The sequence below is a fragment of the Anoplophora glabripennis genome, unplaced genomic scaffold (assembly GCF_000390285.2).
Source record: "Anoplophora glabripennis isolate ALB-LARVAE unplaced genomic scaffold, Agla_2.0 scaffold798, whole genome shotgun sequence".
NCBI classification, from domain to species: Eukaryota; Metazoa; Arthropoda; class Insecta; order Coleoptera; family Cerambycidae; genus Anoplophora; species Anoplophora glabripennis.
Genome location: NW_019417128.1, coordinates 100,742 through 115,335, shown reverse-complemented (window position 1 = coordinate 115,335; position 14,594 = coordinate 100,742). Strand labels below are relative to the sequence as shown.

Here is a 14,594-nt window from a genome sequence, read left to right as displayed (position 1 = left end):
ACGCAAATCTTTTTTTAACACTGTGTGGCAGGTACCGACTGATACTCCCACCATTTGTGATAAAACACGTACAGAAGTTCTTGGCGCATTTTCCATTATTTGTTGGACATTTTCTTTTAATTCTTCAGTCCGCTTTTTAGGTCGGCCGCTTCCTTCTTTTCTTGTTACACTGCCCGTTTCACGAAAAACATTAACACAACGCTGAACTGCACTTTGAAAAATTTTGTACTCAACAACGCCGGGAAATTGATTTTGAAATTCTATGAAACATTCCTCAATAGAATACTTCCATATTCCATCAATCTTGCGTCCATTTCTAAAGTAGGACTCTATGATAAACACTTTTTGTTCTTGAGAAAACACCATTTTAAACGCTTTTTAAAACGAAAATATTCAAATTGATAGCGGCGATATAGCGCTTTGACAGATGACGTTTAAGTTCATTTGCTATACGCTACGCCCTACGTCCAAATTTTCAGAACCAACTTGACCACGTTTTTATTTGAACGCTCGTTATAAGCGAAATTTCGAAAAAACGACAATTTTCTGTAACACTATAGCAGTTGCTCTCTCTAGCGGTGGAGTTACAAACTTGAAAATATTTTAATTCAATTTCTTTTGGCCGCATTTGTTAATAGATTTTTACCAAATAATTAAGCAGGTCTAGTTTCCTATATACAACCGCTCCGTACCGTTAATGGATCACCCTGTATTTTTGCATTATTAGCCTTATGAAATTCGAGAATATTACCAATTTTAAGCTATTTTTTCAGTTTTCAATTTGCTGGGGCAATTCTGACATCGATTCGGATTCAGGGGGTTAAAATACACGGGAATATATGGGCCAGACCACGATTTTCAGTCGCTGTTAAATCGTACCTGACCATAGAAAATAATTTGTTGTTTTTGAAGCTTTTTTAAGGTTAGGGAGGATTTCTAACCTTCTGGGCCAAATCTGACTTCGGATTCGTGTTTAGCGGGTCAAGATACATAGTGTGGGTGCACATGTTGCAAGTGACCCATTTTTAAGCACAACGTTAAGAACGCCGCCGGACGCACCACGGGGTTCCCGGAAGCCGACCCCTGCAGAGTGGCGCCAGGACCAGAGACTTCTGCCACCGACTACCAAGCTACCTACGACCGACTTCAACCACACGCACTCTCCAGCAAACCCTCGAACCGTCAACACGTCTTTTCATACACAAGTTTGCTATACCTTAGTTTTCAATAAATTCCTTTATTATTACCGTTGAGAGAGCGTTTTATTGTTGCTGTACACCGAAAGCAATCCTCAATAGGAATGCAAAGATCTGACCACTATACTCCGCGGTCGAAATTATAGAGAGTGACTCACACATAATATTAAAACACTATTATCATAATGCGTATAAAATATAACATGATTTGTATACGGTTCAATATTATTTATCTTTGTGCCGCTCGCTACGCACATCGATAGAATCTATAATCGTCTATAGACTGAGTTACACTGAACGTCGATCTATATTCTATCTCTGTCTTTTGCATTTGGTAGGGAATAGGGAAATGTTTTTTTAGTGGGTGTAAACGGACTTGATTTAGCCGTCCTGAGAAACGTCATAGCATAAGCGTAGACGAGGGGTCTAATTCCATGGCTATAATAAATTTATAAATTAAAAAAACACAACTGGGACGTTTTAAAATGCTGTAATAATTAAAATGGATCAAAGTGCCGGTTATAGCAAACCGTAAAAAAATATTAGATGTTATATTTTATTATCTTTTTTCAATATTTTCTATATTTTGTTGCCTTTTACGGAGACACGCCCATGGATTTTCGTTCCCGGCACGCTTCATCCCCCTTACTAGTCCAAAAGCTAGCGATGAGTCACTCTCTATAATTTCGAGCGCGGAGTATAGTTTCGCCGCTAATAAATCATACCTGGATTTTAGATGCCGATTTGTCGATTTTGTGGGCTTTTTTAATCATTTTTGTATGTTTCTGACATCGGATTTGGATTCAGTGGGTCAATACACGGGAATACATAGTTCAGACCACGATTTTAAGTCGCCGTTAAATCATATCCGGGTCATAGAAGCTAATTTATTAATTTAGTAGATTTTTAAACTTTTTTTAAGGTTAGTAAGGATTTGTGACCTTATGGACCGAATTTGACTTCTGACTTTATAGGTTTTTAAGCATTTTTTTGTTGTTCTGGTCATTTACTGGGGCAATTCTGACATCGGTTTCAAAGTACGTGGGAATACTGTATTCTCGTCATTTGCAAAAGACTTTTTGTTTGCTGAGCTGTGTTATTTTTTATTATCTGGTACATTTAACAGTAAATTTTAATTCGGTCGATATGTTAATTTGACGGGAAGAAATTTTTTAAATCAAATACACCTCCAATTCACATATTCCTATTTTCGGTGATAATTTGTTTAATTTACATACTTCAATTAACATAATTTTAACTGTAAATTTCCATTATTTATAATAATCGCGACAAAGCCTATTATAGATAGTGCAGCTATAAAAGTGGCAGGAAAATACTGACAGTTTAATTAAAGAAAATAGGAACTTGTTAATATAACGATAAATTTGTTTACAAATAAATTAAGAGAGATTAAAAATAGGAGCAAAAATTATTAAACATCAATTAATCATGATTAAGATGAAAAATTTTTGCTTTGTTGATTTCTGCTATTATTGATGTGCGCCGAGAGTGATGCTCAGAAAAACTTTTCCTCTCAAAATTTCAAAACTAGAATCTTCAAGCTTCAAGATGCTTCTTTTTTTTTTCTCGATACGACCATTATTCACGAAATTGTAGACTGTCAAAGATCACTAAAAAAAATTTGGACATTTTTCTGCTCCCTTAATTTTTTTGCCGAGATAATATTCTTACCTTGCGTGGAAACTAAGCGAATATAATTTTGAAAATATCTAGCAATTAAATATTATTTAAGAAAATGATATACTTAATACGATTTTTATTTTCACTACTTCACTACTACCGAAAATGTTTTCTCCTAGTACAAATCAAGCCTCCAATTAAGGAAAGCATAATCGAGCACCATTACTAGGCATGTAAAAATTAAATATTCAAATTCAAAAAACACTAAAATATTAAAATTCAACGAGAAATAAAATTAACTTGAAATGTTTAACTGTGACTATTATCAAAATTAATTAACGAAAATGGAAAAATATAATACTGCAAAGTCGGGTTTATTTACATTAATTATTATCTTTGCAGTGTTAAAGTTTAAAAGATTTCTAGAGCGCTGGTAAATGGGGATTTCATTTCAATTATATCGCAACGATAACAAGAAAAGTCCCCTTGAACAAACGTTTGTTTGGTAAGTATATAAGAAGAAAACCACATAGTGTTCGACACGTAAAATCAACTAACGTGTGCTAATATAAAAATGAGATTTTTAAACGTGTTTACTATTGTTTTACTAGCCATAGCCTTTGCCATAGGCTCAGCTTCTGCTGGTAAGTTGACTAAATCTGCATATATATTTTTCTGAAATTATATAATAAATTAATTGCAAAAGTCTATTTCCACTTGAACGAAGACTTGACAAATTTATCATCTCAAATCATTATGTAACTTTTCTTAACATTTTGTGTTCTTAATTTTGTCATTTAATTGATATTGATTTGTACGTACTTGCTTATAATAAACATATACCGAGTGGAAAGCTTAACTGGAATAATTTCTGTAACTTAATAAATAAATGTTCGTCGCAAAATTCCTGAAACACGTCAATTTTTATTTTCAATGGCTCATATTACAAAGAGGTTTGTTTATTTTTTAATATGTGAGGGGTTGCAGCAGTCCCTAAATTTTTTTAATGGCACTTTTTTAAAGCTTTTTCAATGGCAAATATAATTACGTATTTTTTTGTTACTTTTTATAAGCAATGTGTCGGAAAAAAATAAATAAGGAAATGTTTACTGAAACTACTTTAATGCAAAAAAATTTTCAAATTGCCGCCCACTTTGTTGCGAACATTTTTTTAACACTTCCGGCGTTACTTGCCTAATTTCATCCCTGATTCTTTGTTGAAGCTCGGCTATGTCATTAGGTTTAGTAGCATAAACCTTGCTTTTTAGATATTCCCAAAAAAAATAAAAATCTAATAGGGTAAGATTCGGTGATCTTGCTGGCCACTCAATTGGGGCCCTTAAAAGTTGATTTTAAAATTGTTTATAACTATTTTAAAGCGCTGCTTCCATTTAGATTTCGTTTTAATCTTCCTTTATATATTTTTCTGCAGATAGACCACGTATCATATACCCAACATATAGACCACCACCAAGAAGTCCTCCAAAAACCGTCTGGGTATGAGAAACCTTGAACGCTGCGGCAGCAAATAGTTTTAAGGATATATTTTTTCTTTTTTTATATGCAATATAGCAAATTGTGCCTAAAAATTGTTTTGTAATATTTACCTATTGAAGAAAATATAGAACAAATGGTTCATAAGACTTCTTAAGATTTAAACATTATTCTAAACCTATACACTCAAGAAGAAGCTCCTTCGATTTCGTGACATGGAGTAATTGGTGTCGTATTCACAATAAAATTTAATATTATAGTATATTATGTCAATTTTTTTTGTATCTCTAAAGGTCAAAAGGCAATGTTACTTACCGGAATGCATTTAACTTCTGCGAACAGATATTCACGTTCCCCTTACCTGAAAGTAAAGAAATTTTTAGATTTGTAGTTAAATAAATAGAAAAGAAAAAAGATTTCAAAAAATAGATGGTTTTACAACTTCCAAAGACACATACAGTACCATAACTATTAAAAGAACGTTGAAATTATAAAAATTGGTAGCAGAAAAAGTACATGAAAATTTATGAAATAGCTTCACTCCAATAAAAGAAGATAAAGTATGTAATTATCCCAAGTTGTATTAATCTACGACGAACATTTTAGGGATTTTAAATAAGAGTGAAATATGTTATATTTCAACACCCTGTATCTCGCAACACATTCTACGATCTGTGTTACAGCTAGATTACAAAAACTTGGCTCCTGTAGAGGTAGTAGAAAATGCCAAGAAAGTGAGTATTGCCGCAAAGCAGAGAAAATATAGTATAATTTTAAACCTAGAAATGCTAAGCATTAAAAGTCAGTAATTGAACACTTATTTAAAATGTATTAAGACAGTTCTACAAAATATAAAATAAAATTATATTCAATACATTCCAAAAAAAAATAATTTTCATTAATCGTTAATTTCTTAATATGAATAAAATGACAGACATGAGCAAGTCAGCAGTATTGCTGAAACAACGACATGAGGACATAACTGAGCGGGTAGGCCTGGGTCCACCAAAACTAAAGCTAAACTATGTAAGTATAATTTTTTCACCTAGGATACTTACTTGACATTTTCTGTATTCATTTATAAATTGTGATTTTTGTTACAATTGTAGATATATTAACTCTAATTTTTTTTTACAAAATAAACTGTTATACTTTGGAATTCTATTGAATTTAACACACACTTACATGTGGTTAAAGATTTGGTTTTTGCTGGAATTTGCTTCCGAAATGAAAATATGTAATAAATGTATTAAAGGATGCGGTTTGCTACGTCATATTTCAAGTAATTTACGACGTCAAGAATAGATTATACGACGTCGCACTTTACGTATTAAATTACTAACTGGAGTCACGGAAAATAAAGTGCTAGTCCAAGTGGCATCGGGTAAAAACTTGATATCAAAACTGCGGTACTTTTACAGTACTGGAACATTTACAGTACCTGAATACTATAGGTTTAGAAACAGTTTTCAATAGTTAGAGCAATCGCATTTGATTCGAAACAATTAATTTTGAACTTCATTATATCGGAAAACGCATGCGTCCGACTGTTGGAAACAAAGCTTGAATTTCATTGCGTGTCAAATTCCCGTGGGAAACGCATACGGCAACAGAAAGTCATGTAAGCATGGAAAAGCACGAGTAATGAATTTTTAAAGGACAATGTTAAAAAACGGTCAGTTTCCGCACCACTCTGGAACTTTCTGTAGGTATTTTAAATGATTCCAATATTTGATAAAAATACACTTCTAAGACTGACATTCTGCGGGGAAAATCGTCCAGATGGCAATATTCTAGTAAGATCGAGTAAAACTTGTTCAGCCTCTACGTTGATTATTTTACATTGATCCATGTTCAACCAACTCCGAAACATTTTGTAAAATTTTGTAATGTTAAATAACTCCAGTAGGCTTGTATTTGATGCAAATACACGTATGAAGCCGGCATTTTCCAGAAGAAAATGTTCCAGTTATGAATACATGCGTAATATTGTATGAAACTTGTTTACCTCAGAAGGTACAGTTTGCAAAATTGATTGCTTTGTGTCCCCTCTTATCCTAGCTATAGTAACTGGTTCCAGTATGCTTGAATTGGTGGGAATAAACATCGCAACCCAGTATTTTCTGGGGAAAATGTTCCGTATAAGAAGGAAATGAAGGAGACATAAAGCCTAGAATCCAACGCATGGGGGATCAAACGTAACGTACGTATAAATATTTATAAATATTACTTAAAAAAGTATACATGGACAAAAAATAGAACGTATATATAATAAGCTACTCATTAATACAGTTTTTCGCATTTTTGGTCATTACTGTGGATGTAACGTCGGAGAACGAGTGGTTGGTTGCTGTTCTCATGTAATGCATGTAATGCTGGTGCTTTTATGATTCTTTGGATACGCGCGTTATCTAGACTCCCTCCCAATAACCTCAGATCATTCTAACATCCTTGAGACACCGAGTGATAACGAGAGCAGCGATGAAGATGAAGACAATGACATCGATGTATGATTCTTGAACTTTCTCATAAGTGATTCTGACAAAAAGTAGAGGCTGAACAAGTTTTATCCGATCTTACGCGGATATTGTCATCTGAACGATAGCTACAGAAAGTTGCAGAGTGGGGCAGAAATTGACCGATTTTTAACATCGTAACTCAATGTTATGTTAATAGTGCAATTTGTATTATTATAAAAATTCAACTCTTTATGCGTCATTTTGTAATATTGATACATTCTTCTTAAAGACGAAGAAGTGAAAGGTTCTGCTTGATTTACGGTTTCCATTTTTCTATTTTCCAAGTAAATTAATGAAATAGCTCATGAAACACCTCATCTTTCTTCGTAGTGATTCCTCTATAGAAGAGGAACGTGAACCGCCCTATCTTTTCAGAGGAAGCAAATCTCATCTCTGACTAACGTGAAGGCTGAAGATCACCTTAAAGTTTAAGGTGATGGTTTAAGGCTTAGACAATGCCATGCCATTGTCGTAGTTTTCAGGATTTTGTAAATTCAGCAATAACTTTTGTTCAAATTTTCAGGTTGCTGGTTAAGGTATTTACAATAAAAACTGCATGACTTAAAGGAGCAATCGCAGTCGCCATCTGTAATTGTGATACACCACCAGGAAACGATCATTATCCTCTGCATCTTTCGTAGTCAAATGGATCAAACTATTTCTTGGGCGTGCGCCGAAAATTCCAAACATTAAAATTGTCTTTGTTAATAACCACTTTTCGTCTGAGGCTTCGAGAATGAATTTTGTAACTTGGTCTGCAGTTAATAACTTTGACTTCTTCCGTTTGTAGCCACAGTTCTTTTGTTTGAAACACGCAACAGTTCGGAAAATTAAGTGACATTCATATTTTCTTTTATAGCTAGAAATTTTTTTTATAATTGAAAATCGACTTCCTTAAAGTAGACACTCTCATGACTTTTTCGGATAAATAAACTAGAAGAACGTAAGTAACGTGAAGTGAAGTAGAACGTGTGATGATCACTTACAATTTTAATTTTTCATTGCGCAATTTATAAAATTGCCTGTACTAATTTTTGTATCTTTTTTTAGGTTTTTGTAGCAGTAATTGTGCTTTTTTTATTGCTTAATGTAGGCTTTGGTTGGGAGTTTATCAAAATAGTTTCCTGAAAAGTACATTTTTAATTGGATCTCTGAACCTATAATAAGGGCTTTCCAGGGAAGTAAAGTATCTAGGAGTGATACTGGATGATAAGCTTACCTGGAATGCACACTTGGAGAAAGTGGTGAGTAAGGCGAAGCAGACATTGTGTGTATGCCGTCGCCTTAATAGGGGCTGAAGACAAAGATATCATACTGGATACATCGATGGTAAAACCTAGAATTTTTTACGGTGCCGTGGTATAGTGGCAAAAACAAAACAGACCAAAGCGAGGGAAAAACTGAATAGATGGCATCGACCCCGACAGCTGCGTTAGAAGTCATGCTAAATCTACCACCGCTGCATATAGTGGCGGAAAGAGAAATGAGGCTAGCAGCATACCGACTCAGGAACAATAACGACTGGAGGGTGCTACGATCTCAGGGAGGCAGAAATACGTACTTATCTCAGTTTTATTAATATATTCCTGGTTAGATACATTACACTTAAAATACAACTTTATCAATACAGTGGGTAATTTTTCTTGACGTATAACAGTATAACAGTGACAGTTTATCGTGCGTACATCGTACAACCTCCTTCCAAGTCCCACTGCACACTGCCCCACACTTCAGTGCACTCTCCTCTCTACCGCACATAGTCCCCACTTCATGATTAACACTCATGCGCGTCACAAGGGGTAGTCTCTATTCCAGGATTATGGACTCATCTATGTCGGAACCAATTCTTGGGATGGTATCTGACAAGATGATTCCAAGGTTTCACTTCCACAAGCCATTTGAAGATCAAAGCAAATGGGAGGAAAAGTTTGATACCCTGGAAAGATCCATCTTTCCAGGCTTACTAGGCTCCAGCCTAGTATGGTTTACGGACGGTTCCAAAATGACCAGAGGGACGGGTACAGGAATATATTGACTCAGACTCATATGGAGTGCAAGCGGAGATTCCCTACTGCATTCCAAGCAGAAATTTTCGCGATAATGGCATGTCTGGCAGAGAGGTTATAAACGCAAACTCATATATATATTCTCTGATAGTCAAGCTGCAATTAGCAATTAGCCTCAGGCACACACAAGATAACTTCAAACTTGTGTGGGACTGTTTACAAATGCTGACTGAACTGGCCACCAATTAGACCGTCGCGCCAGTTAGACTGTGTTGGGTGTCAGAATACAAAGGCATTTGTAGAAACGAGAAAGAGGATGAACTTGCTAAGAAGTGATCCCAGACAGAGTTTATTGGCCCGGAGCCCTTCTGCGGTACATTTCCCAGAGTGGTCAAATGAGTTGCTGAACTTGACTAAAATTCCGCTCAGAAGAGTGACGGGACACTGTCACTTTAGGAAACATCTACATATGGTAAAGCGTGTAGCTTGTCCGGTCTACCGAGGATGTGACTCGGCGGATGAAACCTCTCTGCATATCCTGAGCGAATGCCCAATATTTGCACGTAGTAGAATGACACACCTGGGAAGACCCTATTTGGAACCCAAGGAGCTGAGAGAAGTGTCAGCAAGGAAGCTTTTGGACTTTGTTAAAAGAGCACAATAGATCTAATAAGGCCGCGGTACCATGGGACTTATCAGAACCTACCACTAGGAAAAGAAGAAGAATAAAGCTTTTCCTAATAATCCTATCTTCTTAAAATATGTATTAGATGTGAAACAAAAGTTTTGATCATTTTTATATTCATGAAACACTTAGAATATGCACATCATAGTAGCCACCTAAAAGTAAAATTAGAACAAAAATGGTTAATCAGAGGCATATCGGTCTGAGGACGTTCAACTGTCAAAACAAAAATTTCTGACGTAGCCAACTTTTATTTTACAGATTTGGATAAATTATTTCCGCTCAAAGCTTTCACGACTCTTAAGTTTCTTCACAGTATAGGTATAGTCTTTCCGATCTCAATTGAAGAACTAAGAGGTTGGCAGTATGTACCCGGTTCGGTCGCTGACGCAGCAACTCGGCATTGAAATATTTGAAAAACTTGTTCCCATATTTATTTAGCCATACCCATATACAGGTCTGGTCGCCCAGTTGAAGAATGAGCGCGCGGGCAACCACGGCACAAACATAGCCGCACTGGGCGACCTGGCCATAAATTCAGTTGTCAACAAATGGCCTAGCAGTGCAGTGCGGAATTTGGTGTGATTCAGGTAATTTTAATTTATTATAGGCACCTTCTATTAGTCATTCATATTACAATTGCGAAAGGGAGAAATGAGAGAGATATTTTGTTTACTAATATTATTAAGTATAACAAGGCATTTTGGAGACCTTTTGAAACGGAACAAAACGAAATTTACCAACAATATAATAAAACTGTTTGAGGACATAAATAATTAAAACATGTTGTTGGTCAAATGAAGATATATTAGAAATTTTATACACATTATGTACAAATTATTATAATTTTTTACCTTTAGCAGAAAGCTCTTTTAGGGACGCTTATGAAACTCATTAAATTTTATTGTTAGGCGTTTTTATACATGTTCAACTGACTTCGGAAAGACTTTACACCATTTGTAGTCAGTTTTACACAAATTTGCGTTTATCTGAATGAAAGTCAGACGGTAAATTCAACTTTTCCATAAGTAATACCTCTAAGCGACTACAATTTTGTCGGCCAGAGAGAAAATAATAGTTTACGAATTTTCTCTGTGTCGTCGGCAACAAAGCCGAAAATAATGCCCATAAATTAATCTGTTTTAATTAAATAAAAGCATTCTGGCATTGTGGCTAAAATACTACAAAGGAGACAAGGATATGCGTAGATGAAAGTAATATCTGGACGATGTATTCAACACTATTACGTCTCTGACTATAATTTAGCGGCTTGACCTACATACACATGTGCATCAGCTGTTTTCTTATGCCGCGTTATTGATCTGAACGTACACTTTGGAATGGAAACGAACTTAAATCTAATTGCTATAGGGCGCATACGCGCATTTTTGATCAGTGTGAGAACGGAGTTTCAACCATCTGCGGATGATCCATAGATTTCAGATATACAAACAGTGCCCCGAATTCTATAGGTTACACTTATTTAATAAAAGAACACATGCAAATAAGAAAAAGCTCTCAAAAACAGAGGTCGGGAAATGCTTAGTCTATATGTATGGAAACGGTCGATGTTCTTTTAAAGCCAGATAGCTCTCGAAAAATCATAAGACATAAACTTTTTAGTGTTTTTTCGAAATCTATTACAATAAAGAAAAATTAAGTGTACAGGATCAGTCAAAAAGTCATGACCAAAGTTGTTTTATCTTTAATGGAACACCCTGTATATTATTCCATATTTCAATTCTTCTCGAAATTATAAACAAAACACATCATGTACCTAAACTTAACCGTTTTCGAGATATCGAACTTTGAAAATCATTTTTTTATAAATTATCTTTTGTCTAATAGTGATTATTTTGAAAACACATGTCAAAAATACAATTAGTGTGAATAATTTTCTGGCAAAAATGGCACGCTTAAGTGAAAGCGAGCGTATTGAAGTTGGTGATAGATGACGAAGTTGTGACGAAGTAGTGGATATTTTTCATGAATTGCATCCCGATCGGGAATGTATTTCTAAATCAACCGTTTCAAAAATATTTCAGCATTTTCATGAATCTGGAAGTGTTACAGATTGACGAAGAAGTGGAAGACCAGTAAGTTATAAATGAAGAAAATTCTTTGAATGTCATGTTAGATGTGGTAGAAAATCCAATAAATTCGACACAATAGAGGGCTTTAAATCATAACATATGATATTCCATTAAAAAAATATGCAAACGAAAAAACTTGCATCCATATAAAATTCATTTGTTACAAGAATTGGGTGAAGACGATTATGATCGTAATATCGAGTTCTGCGGAATTATTATGGATAAATTAAACAAAAATGTCAACTTTTCATCCTCATATTGTTTTCTGACTAATCTACATTTTGTTTAAACCGACACAACTGTAGGTATTGGTCAGACCAAAATCCACATTGGATGAAGGAAATTCACACCCATGACCACAGAAAGTAAATGTTTGGTGCGGCATTTATGGTGGACACTTCATAGGAGCCTGTTTTATAAACGGAAAATTGACCTCTGAACGATATTTATTACTTTCGCAAGAGCATATTATCCCTGAGCTTAGACAATTATTCCCGAACAATAACAATCCCAATTTACCGGTAGAACAAATATGATTTCAACATGATAGGGCTCCTCCACATTTTGGACGCGTGGTACGGGCATATCTAGATGAAACTTTTCCTGATAAATGGATTGGATGCAAAGGGACAATTGAATTGCCAGCTAGGTCTCCCTATATGACCTCGCTTGACTTTTTACTGTGGGGTCGCATAAAAAATGTAGTCTATGTCTACAAAAATAGACCAAAGAATTACAGGAAAGGATAAGATATGAAATTGCCACTATTTCACCCAACACCCTTTTAGATTCACTACAAAATTTTGTTCAGAGAATTGATTATTATCAGGAAGCAAATGGTGAACACTTTGAGCACTTTATAATATAGAGAAGAAAAAAGAAGATATTCGTTGTTTATTAAAACTTCTTTTCTCTCCTTTTTTATTCTGGCATAACCATTGTTTTCATAAAATATTAAAAATCCAATTAAAATATCCAGGACATCATTAAAAAATACATTTTCTCGTTACATGCATTTTTATCAACTCTGAACTTTTTTATTTTCTGTAAAAAACTAATAATAAAATAAAATCATATCGTCCTTTTCAAAATAAATATCTGTAATTTGCGGCCCTTTTTCTTTTATAAATTTGAGAGAAAAAGTTACTTTCAAATTTCGATATCTCGGAAACGGTACATGATGTGCTATATGAATTTTTTTAGAATTTAGATGAGAATTGAATAGAATAAAATGCAGGGTGTTCCATTAAGGAACTAACAAGCTAGTTTCGTCATGTCTTTTTGATTGGTCCTATATAATTTATCTTTATTGTAACAGATTTAAAAAAAAAAACCTAAAACGTTTGTATTTTATGATTCTTCTATAGTTATTTTACTTTAGGAGATAATCGACCGTTTCTATACATATGAGCGACCCTGTATTTAAAACCCTTAAAAAGTAGAATTTTAAATAGTAATAACTGTTGCCTAATGAGAAATTGAATTATATTTTATCATCCTTAACTAAATAACTTTACAACAAAATTTGTCTATTTGTATTTAAAAATTGATAATTTTAAATGAACAATGCAAGAGAAAATTTTTGTGTAAAAATGTTTTTGAGTACTGTTTTTAAGTAAGTGAAAAATTGTCTTACTAAGAAAGATGGAGCAAAATTTTACCGAGGCCTTTCAGTTTTATCTGTTCCTGGGTGATTCTCATTTATAATATAGAATATAAGTAAAATATAATTTCTTGTGTAGACTCAAAGGGTCCTCTCAGTACCAAGCTAATTACAATTCAGTGCAAAATTGTTACACAGCAAATAAAACAATAGCTGTGGCTGTTATATCTCTACGCTTGTTTCACGACCTGAAGGCAACTGGTCGCAGGTAATCACTCTCTTAAATCTATGAATGCACCATAAAGATAAAGCATATTTGTAACACATTTATCTGGGAATTAACAGGCATATTCTGGATATGTATTTTTCAATTCATAGTAGAGGCCTTATACTGCTGTCAAAATAAAATAATTGAGGTATAATTTTTCTTTTTTTTTAATAAACGAAATACTCTATGCTTCCATTTTTATCCTTTAATGTTCCTTAAGTAAACAAAAAATGTAATTCCATTAAAAGCCTTCTGTATAAAAAAGACCACGATGGAGGAAAGGACGAGATAATAAGTTGACGTTATGCTATTATAAATCCTACACAATAGCAAGAAAGGCCTTTTAAAAATAAATATATAATAATAACTAATCACAAAGAAAGAAAGCAGAAGCTTTCTAGACGCAAGAATATTAAACAATATTATAATTTAATTTATAGAATAATGTCTTATAAAATGTATCTCTTTTATTGGGTTTTGTATATTTTTGTTATATTTCAGGCAATTCGAATTAATACTAAAGCAGTGTTTCCAATCAGCAAATATCATCTTCAAACTTTTATTTTCAAGTCATTGATCATATAGAACTAAAAAAATATTATTTATTCACATACAGCTAAAAATCGCTTGGGGAATAGAAGAAATATGTACAATTCAAAAATAAACAATCATAAATTTTTCTCATAGCCTTTCTTTATTTTGGCATATAACAATTATACTCATTCGCTTTCCAGTTGCTTTAGCTAAATAAAAGTTAAATTAAATGTTATGTAACACTTAAATAAATTAAACATAAAAATTTACTTAGTAGACAACAACAGTTATATGTTCTTATGTACTTTTAATTTTTTGAATAAAAAGAGAAATTTGCTGACTCATTAAATTAAATAAATTTAGTTTGAAATACCTGGAATAAAGGGTATAAAGAGACATTTCGTAGACAAGGTAGTAAAAATAAAATTATTGTATCCAAATTATGCTTGGCTAAAATGGATTGAATTCCTATTCTTACTCCTAATAACTGACTACTTTGGGCGAAGATCGACAATAAATTCAGTTCCAAATAGCCTAATTTTAAAAACTGGGATT

General features: G+C 33.7%; 1 long non-coding RNA gene across 1 annotated transcript; it reads left to right on the top strand.

The window, feature by feature from the left end:
• The first annotated feature begins 3,365 nt into the window (after positions 1-3,365).
• On the top strand, positions 3,366-4,480 carry LOC108911684. The gene is made up of 2 exons (XR_001964514.1): positions 3,366-3,481; positions 4,270-4,480. It is a non-coding gene; the product is annotated as an uncharacterized LOC108911684 (long non-coding RNA).
• The last annotated feature ends 10,114 nt before the right edge of the window (positions 4,481-14,594 follow it).